This window comes from Tripterygium wilfordii, chromosome 17 (genome assembly GCF_013401445.1).
Source record: "Tripterygium wilfordii isolate XIE 37 chromosome 17, ASM1340144v1, whole genome shotgun sequence".
Taxonomy (NCBI): Eukaryota; Viridiplantae; Streptophyta; class Magnoliopsida; order Celastrales; family Celastraceae; genus Tripterygium; species Tripterygium wilfordii.
This window is the reverse complement of record NC_052248.1, coordinates 9,518,358-9,534,964: the sequence shown is the minus strand read 5'-3', so window position 1 is coordinate 9,534,964 and position 16,607 is coordinate 9,518,358. Positions and strand designations below refer to the sequence as shown.

At 34.9% G+C, this 16,607-nt stretch overlaps 1 long non-coding RNA gene and 1 pseudogene across 1 annotated transcript; one reads left to right on the top strand and one right to left on the bottom strand.

Annotated features, from left to right (window-relative positions):
- Window positions 1-345: 345 nt before the first annotated feature.
- On the top strand, window positions 346-1,542 carry LOC119981660. Its single transcript, XR_005464219.1, has 3 exons — window positions 346-453; window positions 571-776; window positions 1,350-1,542. It is a non-coding gene; the product is annotated as an uncharacterized LOC119981660 (long non-coding RNA).
- Window positions 1,543-6,753: 5,211 nt separating this feature from the next.
- On the bottom strand, window positions 6,754-9,552 carry LOC119983166 (annotated as a pseudogene).
- Window positions 9,553-16,607: the final 7,055 nt, after the last annotated feature.

Below are 16,607 nucleotides of genomic sequence, written 5' to 3'. Positions count from 1 at the left end.
GAACCGAGGAAGCAACTTGGGAGTTGGAATCCGAAATGAAGAAAAAGTATCCACATCTATTCGACTTCTCAGGAATGACTCAAATTTCGAGGACGAAATTTATTTAAGGGGGAAAGGATGTGAAAACCCAATTAAAAGAAAAAAAATATGGTGAAGTGTCTGGACACCTCGATCAAATTTTAAGCAGTTTTACACTCTGTCTCGATTTGTTCATAAAGTGTCCGGACACTTTATGAGCCGTCCGGACACTCGATGATAAATTTCGTTTTAAAACACATTGGGACAGTTCTGGGTTCGTTATTTTCACTGGTTTTACATAAATAGCCGAGAGAGAGAGAGAGAGTGTGTGTGTGTGGAAAGAGGGTGATTTTGAAGGGAAACAAAGAAAATGGAAGATTGATGCAAAGATTTGGGCGTACACAACTTGGATTTCAAGATCTTCACAAGATTAAGGTAAGTTTTACAAAGATTGAAGTTAGGGTTTTGTGGGTTTGGGTTGATTTCGTGAATTTGGAGGTTTTGGGTGTAAAAGCTTGATGATTAACCAAAGTTTATACATATTGTTGTTAGATTTGAGCTTGGTTTGAGATTTGGTGTTGGATAAGAAGGGATTAAGCAAGGGTTTGACGAATTGGCTAAGGTAAGTGCATTATTGTGAATTTGTGTGTTGAAATTGATATTGTTGGAAGGGAAATGAGATGTAAATGTTATAAATTAGGTTATTTGAACTTGGAAGGTTGGTGGCTAGAGTTGTGGTGAAGTTTTGCTCAAACGAGGTAGGGATTTTCTTAACCCTTAATCTCAAACCACTATTGGCTACCCGAATTGTGTTAAATTCATTAGTTTCCGCCTTTTTGTTCAAGGGGAAACAAACCTTGGTTTGAATGTTATTGTGAACTCAAATTGCTATGTTGTGTGTTTAATGTTGAATGCATTACCCGTAGGCACTCGATCATCTATCGAGTAGTCAATACTCTTGATCACATGTTTTAATGAATTTGCGTGCAAATAAATTTTAGTTGCATAACATTCATGTGTGATGTTGCCTTTGTTGCATGGTGGAAGTGGGAAATTGGATTTTGGTACGTACGTCAACGTGTATTAGTGGTTCCGGTATTTGGCTCTAGTGACACGGTTGATGGTACTTGTGAACATGAACTAGTGGTTCCGGTTAATTGGCTCTAGCTATATGGCTCGGTTGGATGTACCAATTGCATTTGTGTGATGACATGACATATTGTTGCATTGCTTGATTTCTTATGACATTCCGGCCTTATTCCTTGTTTTAGACTTATGTTCAATATCCCTACTGAGCCTCCTGTTCACCGTTTTATTTTTCCCCTTCTCAGGTGATATAGCTACTAGCGCTAGTGCTCCGATTACGGATCAGCAGGGAGGCGCGTGACGTGGATGGCCTGGACTAGTGTTGGTGTGGTGGTTTGCTTTTATTATGTTTATGTAGTGTTTATGTTATGGATGAATGATGATTTTTGTTGGTCAGGCCTGAGGCCTTGGTATGTACATGCGTATGGGGATTTATGATTTGGGATGATATGGCCTGAGGCCTTGGATGATTATTTTGGTGGTATGAGAATTGTGTGGTTTAAATTGCTATATTTTGTGCAGGGGACATTCTCCGAAATACAGGGAGGTGCTGCCGAATTTTTATTTAAAATTGTGTTGGTATAATTGTGAGTAATGGTATTTGAGTCTTGATTTTTAGGTGGCGGAACGTGGGTGCACACATGTGTTGCCAATAAGTTACGTTCCTGGGACGGGGCGTGACAGTTACCCTTGCCATGGGTTCCATGCACATACACTCGATTATAGTGTCACGTATGGAAGCATGTGAATGCACAATAAGGAATCTATCACTCTTGATAAAATAAGAGACGAAATCCTATGTCATCTAACAATTATATAATTCAGGAATAATTTTCTTGATTTACTTGGGGTAATATGAATTGGTAACTTCAAACACGTCAGGCTAGGATTAGGACTTGACATATTTCCATGACCTCCTCAAGTTTAAGAGATATCGTACTACAACAAATATAGGATGAACAACTCTTTGATAGTACTTTTCTGGTTGTTTATTCCTATGTAAGTCCATCTGAGAATATGTTCTTCTTGAAGAACCGTTAGTGAAGTTGTAATACCCCGTCTAATGGAAAAAAATAGAATAAAAATAAATAAGATTTAGTTTATGAAATGAATAAAATGGGAGTGAAAAGAAATTTCATATGGACATAAAAGAATATAGGAAATGATTTTTGAGGCAAAAAGTTAAAATAGAGAAAAAAAATAATTGAGTTTTAAAAAAAAACACAGCAAAACAAAAAAAAAATATTTGAAAAAAAAAATAAAATAAAACATAATTGGGTGAGGGCTCATCACAGCCCGCACCCGAGTCTCTTAAAAAAGAAAAGTTAAAAACTTTCCTTTGTTTGCTCCAACCACCCATCCACGGCAGCCACTTCCGACGAGTTTCCGGCCAAGCTCCGGGCGGCAAGGGTTTTTTTTTGGTGGAGTCACACACATACTTCAATTTTCTACAAAAAAAAAAGAGTTGGATTGAGGGAAAGTTTTGGTTTTAGGGTTTGAGAGCTAGATGGGTTTTGGGGTTTTTGGCTCAATGATAGTTTCTTTGTTTAATAACTCCAAAATAGTTCTAATCATCAATTTATATATATAAAATGGAGGCCTCAATGATGCTTCCCCTTGAATTGTGGATAATAGCAAATAGAGGGGTAAAAAACTTCTCCTTAATTGTGAAAAAATCATCAATGATAATAATAAAGACCCACCAAAAATTAAATCAACATAATATTAAAGATGTTAAAAAATTAAATAAACATAATATTAAAGATGTTAATTAAGGAAAAATCAATGTTATTTCAATGATAACCAATTAAATGTGTATAAATACTATTAGGAACAACAAAAAATGATAAAAGATGTAAAATAATGAAAAGTAACGGCTAAATAATTGAACAATCATAATCATTATCATATAATTAAGATAAGTGTATTACAAAATACTAAAGTGCTTTAGAAGCTGCTACATCTGCTTCTGTATGTCTTAAACTCTTGCCACATGTAATAAAATAAAATAAAATTAAATTGAAGTTGTATTAAGAAACGCTTTCAATCATCACGCCTTTTCCGCCTCATGTGATCAACCATATGTTACAATTCAATAATGTCATGTTATGTATAGCAGTGCTATTATCTTGCTACTGAATGTACTCGCATTATAATTAAAATCTTTGTGAAGTGTATTACACTTCAAATTTGGTCACTTTTAAAAACCTTTTAGCTTTACCTTTTAGTCGCGTGAATAAATGGAGACACATATTTTCGCTTTGTTGACGCTACTGAGTACTGATGTTTAGAATGAGATTCATGATTTGTCCATTTACTACTATGCATAGAATGTTATCCATATACATGTTCTTGGTGACCTTTGTCACTTTGGAGAAAAAAATAGCACAAACAAGAATTGCTAAACTCTTTATGCATCAAATTTTTCGCTCCCTCTTAGAAAATTATTTCTTAGCATATTGAGAAAAAAGTATTGTAGTTATTTGTTCATCTCACAATTATCTCCATTTTCTATAATTCAAGCTGGGTTGTTCATCATGGTAACGAAGTATTGAAAACTTGTCAAAAATCTTTACTTTCCAAATTAATTATGTGTCACGCAAAGCGCGAGCATGCAACTAGTCTTCTTATATTACTAGATTCATGTGTGGTTCTTGAACCAATTCAAGAGGAGGCTTGAAATTCTTGAGTTGGTGGAACTAATAAGGTTCAAGGTAAGGGTTATTGACTCAAATTGCTTTAATTAAGTTTGTGTTGGGATGAAAAATAATATTGTGATATGATTTTAATTGTATAACCTTAGAGAATTAAGGTAGAATATGAATTTAGTGGAAATGAGGATATTGTGGAGTATGGAATGTGGGATTTGAATGGGTTGATGAATATGGGAACTAAATGGAGTTTATCTCATTAAATAGGTTTGTAAATTAGCATGGAGTGTACGTTGTTTGTTGGTGAGAATTTCGAGTCCACTTCGAGGTAGGAATTTCTTACCCTTTTTATTTCAAAACACTTTCAAGCCACCGATTTGCTTGAATGGTAAGCTTTGATTTCCATCTCGATTCTTTCCGTTACGAAACAAGCCTTGAAGGCTTACCATTATTTCTTTGCATTATTGTCAATGACAATGTTACTGGTGATTTAATTTGTTAAATATATATGACCCTTGAAATGCTTGGTCATAAATCGGGCATTATGTAATCTTCATGCATCATGATGAATGGATGTTGTATTTATAATTGTTGCGTGAATGACATGAATTGTAAGAATTACATTAGATGCATGGTGTGTCCCGAGGATGGACCCAGGGCTCACGTTAAGTGTTGGATGATTTGGGCACATGTGTGGATGATGGTTAGGAGCCTTGTGATGGTCCTAGGCCAGAGGATTCCTGTAGCAGAATTTGTCACTGCACGCTGACTAGTATATGATGCTAGGCCAGGTGTGACAGACTGAGACATCATTGTGGGGCCAGCAGTGAGTGGTTGTGACCACGTGTGTGCCAACTTTCTCTCTAGCGGTTTGAGATTAATGGTTATGCAATTGTGGTTTTGATTGGATGCTAGAGAGAGAGGTAGTGTGGTGGATTCTCGTCGGCTTATCGCCTCAGGGCGGGAATCTGATTCGCCAGCTTGGGTGTCATTGGTGGATGATATGGAGGTTCGGATGGGTTGATTGGGTGTGCATTAGCTTTGCACTGCATATTGTTGCATTGATTATTCGTTATAAATTTTCAGCCATACAATTGTTCCTTGTGTTCTATTATTTATCTCTATTGAGCCTTCTACTCATCCTATCCATTTTCCTTCCCCACAAGTGAGGTAGAATCTAGCTTTCAGGCTACGGATCAGCAGGAGGAGGGTGCGTGACGGAGGTGGCCTAGACATTAGTTTATTTTGTGTATCTACGTGGCACATGCGTGTGATTCTTATATATATATATATGTATGTATGGTTATGTTTTGGTGGTGAATATGCATGGATATGGTTATATATGCATGACATGTTGTTTTGCATTGTCACGCTTGTGTGTGCTTGTTGTAGTACGAAAAATTATGTGTATAGTTGGATAAGGATGATCGAGAGTGGTATTCTGTGATTTTTGGATGGTTGATGTTGATGATGGAATTTGTAATTAATGGTGGACCCTGAGGGTCAGTGGATTTGGATATAATAGAAGTGTTTATTTGTTGTGTCTTGATTTCAGGTGGGTTTCCTCAATTTATGAGGAGATGCCGTCGAAATTTTTGGTAAAGTTTATGTTGGTTTGGGACATAACACGTGAGATGCATGTGGTTTTTACGTATTTGTCCTTTTCTTCACGCTCCGCGGATCGGGGATTGACACAAGTAATATGGAATATGCGGAATAAGTAAACAATGATCAACACACAGAAATAACGAGGAAAACTCAGCAGGAAAAAACCTTCAGTCTATCAAGCGACCAACCAACCTCGAAAACTATGTTAATAAAGATTACAAGGGACTTAACTCTAAGATACTTTAATACATCAACTATTCAGCATATGTTTCCTAAGATGCAGCAAGTCCGTTAGCTGCTTTGGCCATAACCAAAAAGACTAGTTGAGAAGAAAATGTCTGATACTCCACCAACAAGTGATCCACTTCACCAAGAGCTGTCTCACACCAATGTCCTTCTCCAATAAGAAAACATACGAAACAGAACTTTGAAGCAAATGAGAAGAAACAACTCTGTATTTGTGCACAAACTTCGATACCTTGCATGTCTTGGATGGCTCATATATATAATCTTCAATCAGTTTAATACAAACCCTAAAGGCCATAGACTACAAAACTTCTGGGATCCGAGATTCCTAGTTCGACTTCAATCAAAAACCTAATTTCAAGGAACTTCCTTTTACATGAACTAGGAAACTTAATTCACAAGTATTTCCTCAATCATAAAACCCTAGACAAAGACTTTCTAATTAAAGAGAACTCTAAACTAGTACACTAATATAGAAACTCAATAACGCAATATTTGAGACACTCTGATACACGTCATCAGTGAGTTGGAATACTTAGAAATTGTTTGGATTTGATTTAGAATCATGGCTGGAGTAACCTACTTCAGGTTACATAAAATTACTCAATAGTGTAGGCTACTTCAGGATGCATCCCTACATAAACAGATTAACCTGCACAAATGCATCTAAACCATCCAACAATATAAGAACATTCATCATACAGTGTCTGAAGACTCATTATGTCATAATCAGTAGGGTTAAAACCCAAACACCGTCAATGCATGTGAGTTCACATACACTAGTGCACCAATCCGAGAGTCCTTTCGAGTGATCAGGACAAACCACTCTCCTATATAAGATGTTTGTGCACTATTACTATATCAATAAAATATCTAGCTTTATTAATCTAGTTGTGACTATTTCACTATGGATGCAATAGTGAATCTTGTGTCTATCTATATTCACACTCAAAGTGTATCTGAGTATCCAATATTACTATGTCTAACATCGCTAGACGTTGACAAAACATTCATATATAAATGAAATATTAAATAAAATATTTAGAATATAAATGCAACAATAAAATGTTTATCTATAAATTCTAGAATTGTTATTATACATGATATGTTTTTAAGACACTACACCAACAACATTGTATTAGTAGTTATAAAAGAAGACTCGTCCATGATACTACACATAGGAACCAAACGCTCTTAGAAAATACTCACCGGAAGTCTTTGATTTGCATCAATTTTATTTTATTTGATTATTTGGTCGTCAATCCATGCATGCTAAGAATATATCAAAGAGCTAGGATACATTTTCAGTTTTTTTTTTCTAAGAAGAAGGTTTTGAGTCTCCTTGCACCTTCTATGGTAGCATCCCTTTGTCCCATAGCACTGAGTCTAACAAACTCTTGACCACCAGGACCAAAACCAATGCCTGGTGTAGTCATTACATGAGTCTTGGCCAGGATCTCAGCGAATATATCCCAAGAATCTGAACCAGGAAAGTGCACCCACAGATATGGCACATGCTCACCACCATGTGCCTTTATTCCAAGAGACTGAAATACTTCGGCTAGAATTTTGGCATTCTCCTTGTAGTAATTGATAATATACCGAACACCCTGAATTAAACAATTCCATCAAAATAAAATGAGATTCAGGTTTCATTTTTATTTCCTGAAAAATGAAGTAAAACAAAACTTATATTGAACTTACTTTGAGGCCTTCTGGGGAAAGACATGCTAGCCCTCCAGCCTGAGCTATGCTTGATGCTCCACAAAAGCAAGTGCTCACAGTGCGAAAATAGTCGTTTATGACAGGATATCCATTTGAAAATGAGAGCTGTTCAGGGACGATTGTCCAGCCCAACGAACCCCAGCAAACCCAGCAAACTTTGAGAATGACGAAAATTCAATTGCAACCTTAAAGTTGTGAAATAAGAAATAATTAATTGTCAAAGTTAGTTATCCAATATGTATTCAAAAATCCAATGTCATTATTTCAAATAGTGATAATAGCAATCCCAGCAGCACATAACCCAATCATCCCTGTTATTGAGTAGTACGCACGTGATTTCATGTGCATCATATGGGATATGTGGAGTCCGATAATTCACTTGGATCCTATGTGTTTAACTCAATAGCTATAATCACTTGGATACCAACTGTTGAAATATTTATCATTTTCGAATTTCAAATTGTTGGTTGACTTGCATATATATTTGATTGTATTATGTTTATGTTTGCTTTGTATCTTGTGTTTCTGTCTCTTGTGCCCTTATGTTGAAGGGACAGTTTAGTCTCTCTCTTTAGTTAGTATTTTTGTGTTGTCTGTTCTCGAAGTTGTAGTTGTCCAAGTGTCATGAAAAACAAGTTCTAAAAAGGGTATGCTAAAGCTGTTCTAAAGAGATTTAACATGCTGGGATGTAATGCAGTAGTGGTGCCTCTGATTGCCAATTAGAAGTTGCTCAAGAAAGATGGTTCCGAAATGGCAGACGTTAGTTCATATAGAAGCCTAGTTGTAGTGTGCAAGCCTAGTTGTGGTGTGCTCTATTTGACTACAACTAAACCAGATCTAATGTTTGCTGCCAACTTATTGTGTAGATACATGCAGAGTCCAAGCCAGAATCACTTTGGCACTGCTAAAAGGGTGTTGAGGTACTTGCAAGGGACTTTGGAATATGGAATTATGTATGAATTGAATCTGATAAACACCTGAGTCTGAAAGGATTCTATGATAGTGATTGGACAGGCTGAAGTGATGACTTAAGGAGCACATCTGGGTATGTATATTTGGGCTGGGAACAGGAGCTTATACCTGGATATCTAAGAAACAAAAAAGTGTGGCTCTATTCTCTGCTAAGACAGAGTATGTGGCAGCCTCAAATGCAGCAGCTCAGGCTGTATGGGTAAGAATAATTCTTGAAGACCTTGGGGTGCTTCAGGACATGGCTAGGCTACTGAGGTTTTCTGTGATAGTAAGTCAGTAATAATTATTGCAAAGGACCCTATTGACCATAATCTCATCAAACACATAGCCATAACGTACCAGTTTGTGAAAGACATTATTGAGGGAGGAATTATCAACCTGGAGTTTTGCATAACAAATGAACAATGGGAACAAATGAACAATGGGCAGACATCTTCACAAAACTTTACCAAGAGACAAGTTTTGTTTTCTCAGAACTATGCTGGGGTGTGTTGTTTATTCTCGAAGTTGTAATCGTCTAAGTTTTATGAAAAAAAAAAATTCTAAAAGGGGAAAGAAAACCCTTGTATCAGTATAATAGTTAAAATCAAGCTTGTTGCTTTTGATCTGCTACTGTTATTGTGCATCTATAGTTATCACAAATTAGTCAAAAGCATATGTATATATATAATTATATATACCTCTCTGGCACCAGGAATTTCAAAGATGGATCGAGGAGAGTCATCAGTGACATAAGTAGCGTATGCAGCGTCAAAGATAATAATGGAGCCATTTCCCTTGGCGAAGTTGACAAGATCTTCTAGTTGTTGCCTTGTGGCAGTGTGACCAGTGGGATTACTTGGGGAGCAAAAACATATAATATCTGTTCTCGGAGTGGTGGATAGGTCGGGGAAGAAGTTTTCCTCGGGCCCACATTTCATGTATACAATTTTTTCATACTTGTTGTCTTCAAGATCACCAGTCTGTCCTAATAACACACTCGCTTCAATGAAAGCCTGCCAGAGGATAAGCTTCGATTATACAAACAGACAAATGAAAATACAACAACAATGTATACATAAAAGAACCATTCCAAGAGATATATTATTAAATATATATATACAAACTACAAAGTGGAAGTGGAAGTGGTGGAGCCCAAATGGGATCCATTCCAGCAAACTAAAGTACAAAAAAGAAAAACACATTATTACCGGATAAGTGGTATCCTGAACGGCTACAGTGACCTTAGGACCCATAAGCAGCTGTAAATGTGGACAACACAGAATAATACATACATACATACATATATATATATATATATATATATATAATAAAAAAGAAAATGAGAAATAGGGGAATAGAATTAATGAGTAGTAGACCTGAAGGCGAGTAATGTCGCATTGAGATCCATCTGATACAAATACTTCTGTGTATTTGACCCCCACATGTTTGTACAATGTCTCTGCAATGGCTTCCCTTAAAGCCTTTCATTCACCATTTTTAATTATCTAAATAACTCCAATCATATTTAATTTCTTTTACATATATATATATACATACACACAAAAGGATAACATTTGATACCACGGTGCCCTGAGACGGTCCATATCCTCTATAACCTTCTAGCTTCGACAACCCACGTGCAAACTGCATCAGCAACATCACACACTTCAATGCAACCATATATATGCCAAAAACAATCTTATTACATATATTTGTATCATATATGAGAAAATTACAATCTGACCCTGGAACCTGAAAGACTTACGTCGGCCATCCTGGATGCTACAACTTCCGGTACAGGATGGGTAGGATCGCCGGAGCCGAGGTTAATCACTTCTACATCCGGATTATTCTCAATATGCTGAGCTACTCGAAGCGAGATCTACAACCCAATTAATTAATTAATTAATTAATACAACTCAAAAAATCTAAAACTATACTGATCGAGATTGGAGAGATGATGTATTGTATTGTATACATATTGATCATAGTACCTCAGAAAATAGAAAGCTGTGGTTCAACCTCTCTAAGTTCACATTGCGTGGTACCTTTGTATACGAATCTGCAATATGTAGATATATGTATCTGTATATCTATCTCTTCTCATGATCACGTTTAAATGAATATAGAGACTAATTACATCTTAATCAAGATGTGAAATCAGTAGAGATAAAAAAAAAAAAGCACATACCTCGATCATTTTGGTCTCCGGAGCTATATATTATGTTGGAAACAACATATCAAAAAACAGTAAAACAAAGTTAAAGTTCAAATTAAAAATAAAAATAAAAAGATCGTATAATGTATGTCTCGATCAAGACGCAGACTTATATACCTGTCTCGATCAACTTTAGGCTGTATGAAAGTTCTGAAAGCAGATGACATTTTAGGGAGCTTGAATTGATGAATGTTTGTGTCCGACCTTTCCCCTCAAGCCTCAACCTGATGAATCTTTATATGTATATATATATATATATATATATAAAAGTTGAATAGCACCGACGATGCCATATATCGACAAACTGGCATATGTTAGCCCAAGCGAGCCACAAACGCCACTTATGCGCCACGTCATCACACGATAATTATATTAATATCTTCTAAAAAACACACATGCAAAACAAATTAAATACACCAGTTTTCTACATACATATATATAATTGAAGCCTTTTTTTTCATTTTTTATTTATATATAATTGAAGCCTTTTTTATTTATATTATATAATTGAAGCCTTGATATGGCAAAAGAGCTGCATTCTGCAAGGTCTCCCTTTGCGGACTCCATAAATGGTTTGTAGATTTGCTAGCGATGGTGGTCTAGTGGTAAGGAGGATTGTACCTCCTTCTCTCAGGGTTTAAATCTCACCAGAGGTGGTTTGTAGCAGGGGCGGATGCAAGATTTTAACTCCGGATGGACAAAAACTTGTTGGGGTCCAAGGGCAGCGCCCAAAATTTTTTTAAAATTATTTATTAATTATGTCTTTAAAATGATGAAAAAACACTATTTTTTTTATAGGATAGTCTTAAGTAATAATTGATGATAGATTCAAATAAAAGGTTAAGCATATCGCTTATTCATCAGCCACCATTTTTAAATTGGCGCTTGGATTTAATGAATAATAAAGTAAAACTAAAAGAGTTGATACTTAAATGTTAAATTTACTTATATTGACAAGTTTGCAATACACTAAAATAAATAATGGGAAAATTAAATATAAGTCCTTCATGGGAGAGCTTTATTTCAATAAAAACATTCTTAAAAGTCTTATTCCATAAAGTCTATATACTTTAAACTAATATTCTAAAAAGGATAAATCTTATCCTAATTTTTTTAAATGACTAAAATAACCTCAGTTTAATTATTTAAATTTTAAAAATTAATCAAAAAGTTTATATAAATTCCTCTCTCACTTAAGAAAGCTCCTCTTTCACGATGGACAATGCTAAAGACCCCCAAAATTTGATCCCCAAAAGTTCCTCAAATCTATGTGGCATTAAAATAGCCATTGATTAAAAACACATATGTAGGGTCCACTTCACATCCAACACTCCAAATTAAATGGGGGTCTTTTGGGGGTCACTTTTTGGGGGTCTCAAGCATTATCCTTGCGATCAATTTTCTTTGTGAAATTGATTTTCTAATATGAATCTTGCATCAATTTTGAATTTCTATAATGATTCACCTTGCGATCTTGTTGATTTTGAATATTCTCGGTGTTTGAATTTCTAGACCTGATCATACTCACCACGGAACTTGTAGTTTTCCTTCGATCTATCATCAATCATTATTTTTGAAAGTTTCTGTGGTGATTTTTCGTATTTTTTTTGGTTCTGATTCCTGTTGCAAACTGTAGGTGATATGTTATCTGTTTCGATTAATTTGATATCTGTCATAATGTTATCTATCTTATTGAAATGTTATATGTCTTTAATAAAATGTTATCTATCTTTAAAGAAATGTTATCTGTTTGAAGTTCCAAAACAGATAACATATAAGAACAAATATGACACAAATATATTATCTGCATATTCAGATCCAATTTCAGAAGGAAAAAAAAGAGTTCGAAAAAACAATAAAACTTGAAAGGTGATGAGTCTTGGTCCGTGGAGTTGATTGACACTACACCAGAATAGATTTTTACTGACAATTGTTTACCGGCGTTTTAGTCATTTGCCACTATAACTTTTATATAATTTATTTTGAGATGGGCAATACTGGCAATATCAATTGCCACTATAAACCTAGGTGAAGAGTCCAAAACAATCATTTTTTTGTTGGTGGCGCGAAATTGTATTTCGTTCCCTCTTTATTTTAGATAATTTTATTTCAAAAATAAATTTTTTCTGTCAAAAATAATAAATTCTGCTGGGATTGTTTTCGATTGAAAACCTAGCTGAAATCCCCTTTTCATTTGAGACAAATTCCAATCCCCTCATTCCACAACAGTCACATATTCTAACCAGTTTGGAAGGCTACGAGAACAAAGGCGAAAGAGACGAAGGCGACAACAACGAATTTGACGGGAACCAAGGCGGCGACGACGAAGACTAAGGAGACGATATTGTTGCCTTCCACAAGGTACGTCTCACATCTGTAAAGACTCTTTTAATGAATATTGAGAATTGGACGCTCTTTTTCTTCTCTATCTCTATTTCTTCTGCAATTCTTCTTCATTAAACAATACTTTGTATCGATCTATCACACGAAGAGGTTCTTTCGTGTTTTGCAATTGATCTCACTAATTTTTGACGAAGTTTAAGAATTGCTCATTCGATACGCGGAGTTATTCAGATTGCCTCCGAAAGGATATTTCACCTGCTACTCAAATAAACTTTGATTCACATATAAATATGTATGTATATATCTTGATGGTTTTTGTTCATATATAAGTGTGGATTTTATTTAACTGTGACAATTAGCGTTGCAAGTTCATCTAGTAGGGCCAAAAAGCTCATCTTAACTACTCCAAGAGATATAGAAATCAAGTGATGGTTCCATGACTCTATCACTGAAAACTATTTGCTTTTTGGCCCTACCTGATGGCCATAAATCTATCAAAGTAAAGCTTTGTGTACTATATCAGAACTTTTCTGCTAAGTCATTCTTGAAAAGTGTGTGAACAAGTACATTGGCACATTTAATTTTCTTACAGAATTGAAGTGATTATTTGTAAACATTGTCACTAGAATATCTCTCAAGCTATTGACATGTTCATCACTTGGAGAAAATTGGAAAAGCAAAATGCTGGATTCACATTTTTGACAATTGTTTGATGAAAGTTTTTTTACTTTATGCCCATGAGTGGAATTATTGAATTTTAAACTTAGAATTTCATTGCATTCATCTATGACAATTGCATTACGAAGTACTCTAACTCTTATTGATTATTCTTCAATTGTTGAACACTGCCAGGACCCTTTTTGCACTTTCTGTGGTGGCAGAGATGGAAAATTGTTCATCATCATCCTTTGAGCGTCTGTGTTGTGCAAGCTCTGGTAAGACAGCAACAATTTCAATGTTTCTTTATCTTTGCAGATTTTGGTATGTCCTTTCATGGTTTTAGTTGGATCATTTGTGCATTGACGATCTATTCTCTTCTAGGTTTTAAATGATTTCTAGTGATCACTCTCTTATATAATAGTAACTGCTCATGCTAAATAAACTATTAGATTGCATTGATTTATAGTTCATTGGGACTATTCAAAGCTTAATTTGTGTTGATTTCTCTGCGATGTTTTGAATGAATTTATGAAATATTCATATATGTTTAAATTATAAATGTACTTTATGTCTCATATTATATATTTGATATGCAAAATTAAGGGATAGAAATCTAATATATATTTTTTGTTCTTTCACTAGTGTAACATGTCAGGGAATTATAACAGTAAAATATGGATGGATTATAGTAGACTTAGCAAAGTTTATCTACTTCTCTGCTAATCGTGATTGCCATTAGTGTGCGAAAAACCTTCAGATCAGTCAGGAGACTCAAGACCAGCTCCTATTCTTTTATGTTAAGTGATTGTGTTTGTGGAAATACAAGACACACATCCTACTAAAATACAAGTCACTCAAGACCAGCTCTTTGTCTAATTTTTTTTTTCTTTTTCATAGTTCAAGGCTACTAATTTCTAAGCTTTATTTGTCTTATGCAGGGAAAATTTTCAATCCCTCCCCATGGTCTAAAATGGGTGATGAAATCTCTTGGAAGAAAGTGGAAGGATTATAAATGTGAACTAAGGAATGAGTTTCTAGAAAAGTACAAAACTGTGGATGCAATGCGTAATAACAGGCCAGAGCGCATACCAAGAGACCGATGGAATGGACTGATCCAAATATGGACAACAGATAAATCAAAGGTACAATGATAAACATTAAGATAGTTATTATGTCTTATATAGTATGATCGATATTAAGGGATTTATATATCATAGTTTATACTTTTTTGCATTATGTAAGAAACGCAGCGCTATAAATAAAATAAATCTCGCAAAACAAACTATGGCTCACACAGTGGGATCGAAAAGTTTTGCACGTTTGATGGCTGAAAAGGTACTCCATACTTAAGTGATTGTGAATAATATGTATGTACAAATTTCTGCAAATACTTCAATTTTGAATGATTCTTACCAGGCTAAGGATGGGGTAGAGCCATCACGAGCTCAAATATTTATTGAAACGCATAAGGACCGTAAAGATGGGAGACCAATTGACCAAGAGTCAGCCAGAAGAGTTGTAAGTAATCTTAACTTATTTCAATATACATATTGGAAATTGGAATGATGTTGTGGTTTGTCCTTGGAATGATTTTTGATTTCTGAAGGAAAATTTTTTACCCTAATTAATGTGTTTAGGAAATAATGTTGGAAAAGCTAAGTCAAACTCCAGACTCTATTGAGCAACATCCAGAGAGTGTTGCTTGGGAAGGTGATGTGTACTCCCAAGTAATGGGCCCTAAAAGGAATGGTCAAATGCGTGGGGCAGGACTTGGTCCAACTGTAACAAGTTTATGGAGGTCATCAGCATTTGAACAAGGAGAAACTTCGAATTGCAATGCAGCAACTGATGAAACTGTCCAAAAATTAAAGGATGAATTGAAATTGATGGAACAAAGACATGCTGATGAACTGAACAATATGAAATCTGAACTTAAATTTTTCAGAGCATGTATGAGTAAGATATTTCCTTCTGAATTTGGAACTTCTGGATCTAATGGAGCATCCAATATAATAGAGAGGTAAATTATTCTTTTATGGAGCTTGGTATATTAGTTTTTAAGTAACATGCATCTGTATATGTGACAAAATTATATCTATTGCTTTTATGTTAGGTTCCTGATGCATCCAGTCCTCTTGATAAAGAATGAGGTAAGAATATAGTTGGGTGGTATTTTCTTAAATATTGTCCTTTATTATTGAAGAATTTAAGATATTATTAACTCTATTAGGACATGGTTATGGTTTTATTCAAGGTATGCATTTTTGTGCTATTACATATTTTGCAGGGTACTAGATTTGTGGGCATGGTTATAGTTTTATTTGAGGTTTGCATTTTAATTGTGCTAGCTATTACATATTTTGCAGGGTTTGGATTTGTGGGCATGGTTATGGTTTTGTAATCACATATTTTTGTGTTTTTTTCAGGTCAAATTAAAAATGATAACTTTCAGTTGTGAAGACTTTGCAACAATGTTTTGTGTTCTATTTGGGATGTTTTGGAGAAGATACTTATTATGAGACTAAGCACCTGCGAAAATGATTTTATTTTGAATTTTCTTTATAATATTTGGCTACTCAATGTTAGAGTTATTTTGTATGGTTAATTACCTTTTATACTCTGTAAGTTTTACATTTTATGATGTCATGAATTAAAAAATTACTGTTTATTTTACATAGAATTGATTCCTTTCATAGCATGCAAACCAGACTCAAATTTAATGATTTTTTAGCGATGATTAAAATGGTCATTAAAGATCTCTTATATCAACTATGCAATTAGGCCCGTTACACATTCAACAACGGATGTTGCCTGAAGCAAATGTCGGTAAATTGTTGTACTTTTAACGGCAATTTCAATAGCCGGTAAAGCACATAACAACACGTAGACTGAACCAACATTTGGTGGCAATAAAAAATGCCAGAAATGGTTCAAGTTTTAACGACAATTGCAATAGTCGGTAAAACTCTTGAATACATGCAGAATTCAATCGACATTTGGTGGCAATTGCAAATGCTGGGAAATGGTTTAACTTATGCCGGCGATTCCAAAGGTTTTTACCAGCAATCAAATGAATTGCCGGTAAAACCTTTACCGAC